The sequence below is a fragment of the Piliocolobus tephrosceles genome, chromosome 5 (genome assembly GCF_002776525.5).
Source record: "Piliocolobus tephrosceles isolate RC106 chromosome 5, ASM277652v3, whole genome shotgun sequence".
NCBI classification, from domain to species: Eukaryota; Metazoa; Chordata; class Mammalia; order Primates; family Cercopithecidae; genus Piliocolobus; species Piliocolobus tephrosceles.
The window spans coordinates 51112870-51116375 of record NC_045438.1 but is presented as its reverse complement, the minus strand read 5'-3'; positions in this window follow the sequence as shown (position 1 = coordinate 51116375).

The window sequence follows — 3506 nt, the reverse complement described above, 5'->3', positions numbered from 1 at the left end:
TTTTCAGAAATTGATATGAAGGGGTGAATACCTCCATAAATGCAGCACAGTTCCTCCTCCTGCAAAGCCAGGGCCTCCAGGTGTTCCCCTCTCACCCTTTGTTCTCAACCTCAGGCAGCTTCTCCTGCCCCCTTCTCCCCTGCAGGCAGCCCCTAGGCCCCTCTAGAGAATGAAGCAGCTCTACAGAATGAAGGCCCAGAGTCCCTTCATCAATTTCTAAATACATGACCTAATCCAGATGAGACTGAGATCTTTGAAGTGTTGGATTTCCATGGACACACAAGCTGAGGGAGGGTTCTCCTTCCATCTAGGGCTCACTTTACCACACAGCCATCGATGGTTGCCCAGGCCTGAGTCTGCAGCTATAGCCCCTCTCCATTCGGCTCACCCCTGCATGCACCCACAACTGAGGAATCCCCAGCACATCCTCTTCTCAGTCACTATGGAGGCATCTGGAACTGTGGGCAGAAGTAGAAGGGAGGTAGGGGGCCCAGTGGCCCCTGGCTGCTGAGGAGGGCATAGCCTGGGGTGAGGACTGGGCAGACCTCGAGTCCCACTCTGCCTCCAGCCACTCAGCCCTTTACCCGTTAAATGAAAAAAAGATAGGCACAGACATCCCTCTCCACACAGTATTCATGTGGGGAGAACCTGTACCTGGTGACCTTCAATCCCCAGGGTCCTGAGGCTGTGGGAAAGGGGAGGAGGCCTGGGCCAACCCCAGGGCCTGTCTCTGCTTCAGGACAGGGGCATGGGATGGCACCCATCTCTGTGACTGTGCAGGGACACAGGAGCCCAGAAGGTTCTGGCCTGATGCACTAAAGCCTCTGTCCAGGAGGAGCCACATGGAGGGTGGTCTGGAGGACAACAGACACACGGGGATGGGCAGTTCTTACACATGGGAGGGGCAGAGCTTGGTGGGTCCTGGGATCTGTGTGTGAGAAGAGTCCCATGTACAGGGCTGGGGACAGGAGCCTAGGTTAGTCCTGAGAGGAGGCCACTGGGAAGGCCCTGGCAGCCCCACCCCTGAGGCTGGGAGACCTGGGTCAGTGACTGGGTGAACAGGAGGAATGCAGAAGGCTGGCAGGATAGTCCTGGGCAGGACAGCCAGGTAACAGGAGGAGGGGCCTCTGTGCACACCTGGGCCCACCTGCCTCACTCCTGCTGTAGATCCTGGCCACCAGACTCAGGCCACCCAAGCTGGAAATAGCAGCAGCCCAAAGGTAGTAATGGCTGTAATCTAGCAATCATGTACCTCCTCCAGCAACCAGAGGGACACAGTACACACTTATCAGGAATCCAGAATCTTTTTCAGACTCACAGAGAATGGTTTTTCTCTCCTTCATCAGGTGTACCTGACATGATTTAAGTGGTGGTTGGAGACTGAGCATGCAACTGAATGAATGAGACACTTGTGGGAGGAAATGGGGCTCAAAGGAAAACCCAGGTGCAGAAGGGGAGCCGGAGTGGCTCCTGGAACTGATACATGAATTTAGTCAAGTTTCAGGATATAAAATCAATGTACACAATCAGTAGCATTCTTATACTCCAACAACATTCTAGCTGAGAATGAAAGCAAGAACACAATCACATTTACAACAGCCACAAAGAAAATGAAGTACCTAGTAGTTCATCTACCCAAAGAGATGAAAGATCTTTATAAGAGAACTACAAAGTACACCTAAAAAAAAAATCAGAGACAACACAAATGAATAGAAAATATATTTCATGCTCATTGGTTGGAAGAATCAATAGAGCTAAAAATGGCCATACTTCCCAAAACAATTTACAGATGAAAAGTTATCACTATCAAAATACCAATATTGGTTTTCACAGAATTAGAAAAATCTATTCTAAAATATATTTGGAACAACAACAACAAAAAAAGTTCAAACTCTCAAAACAATCCTAAGCAAAAAGGACAAAGCCAGAGGCATCACGTTACCAGACTTCAAAATATACTATAAGGCTACAGTGACCAACACAGACCTACACAGTTACAAAAATAGACGCTTAGATCAGTAGAATAAATTAGCCCAGAAATCAACTTGCACACCTACCACCATTTAATCTTCAACAGAAATGAGCAATGGAGGAAAGACTCCCTATTTAACAAATAGTGCTGGGCTAGAAGAGAGCAGGTGGGAGAGGGTGGAGTGACTCTGCGGGCGGAGCTCTCTGGCTTCTCTCTGCCTTCCTTGCAGATTCCTGCTTTCTTCTTCCTTGGACATCAGACTCCAGGTTATTTGGCCTTCGGGCTCTGGGGCTTGCACCAGCAGTTTCCGACTTCTGGGGTCTCTGGGAGCTTTGGCAGGGGATAAAGGCTTCCCGGTGAGCTGCCCTGGTTTTGAAGCTTTCTGACTTGGACTGACCTCTGCTGGTTTGTCTCCTCCCCAGCTTGCAGACGGTCTACCATTGGACTTTGCCTTGAAATCGTGTGCACCAATTTTCCCTAATAAACTCCCTTTCATATACATATACCTATATCCTATTGGGGCAGTCCCTCTGGAGAACCCTGACTAACCTGGGCCAGGGGGTGGGGGGCAGGTTGTCCCTGTGGCACCCTCTCCCTATTTTCGGAGTTGGGGTTTCTTCTGGTTCTCCTGCCACCTGTTTCTCCTTCCCTTTCTCCCGTCCTCTCTCTGAACCTACTTTTCCACACGTCTCGGGCTTTTCTCAGCCTCAGGACGTCCATCCTGGAAGAAACCCCAGCCCAGCCAAGGAACCAAGGGCCCTGTCCTCCAGGCGACGGGGTCGCGAAGGGGACGATTAGAAGCTCCTGACCCGACCCGTGGACCCTCAGGACCAAATGGGTCACGGACGCCGCCCACCAGCAGCCTCAAAGAAAGCAGCAGGGGGGATGCTCGCGGAAGCCACGCTGTTGGAGCTCCAAGGACCCCAGCTGGAAGGTGACGTCTCCGCAGGAGTCAGGTGTAAAGTCCTCCCCGCCCCCCGCACCAGGCTGTGGGAAGAAACCAGCAGTCACCTCTGATTTCCCCTCACCTCAAGCCCGAGGAAAAAAACTTATCTCTGCCACGATGGGCTAGTCCTCCTACGTCTTCCAAAGGCGTTTCCGCCCGCTGCGACCCGCCCGGGGCCAGGTCCCTCCTGATTGGACATCGGCTGCGGCAGGGCGCCCCTGAGGGGTATCAGGCTAGTGGGGGCCAGAGCCCGGGCCCAGCTGCCGTCCAGGGAGGAGCGCGCGGAACCAGAAGGTACACGGCGGGGCAGAACTGAAACCCCCCGGAACTAACTTTCCACGCAAGTGTTTTGCGGTTGAAATCCGGGGACGCCGAGGCGCGCAAGAGGCAAAACGCAAAAATGACCCTAGAGCGACTCCGACCCGATTTCACCACCCCCAGACACACAAAAACGAACACCACAGAGAAAGTACAAAACCCAAGCCCTGCTCTTTGTGAAACACGCATTTAAGAACATAAAGAAGCAGCGCGCAAGCGGGAGAAAAGATTTGCAAAACGATAAAGTGAAATGATCTCCTGGGAAGAATG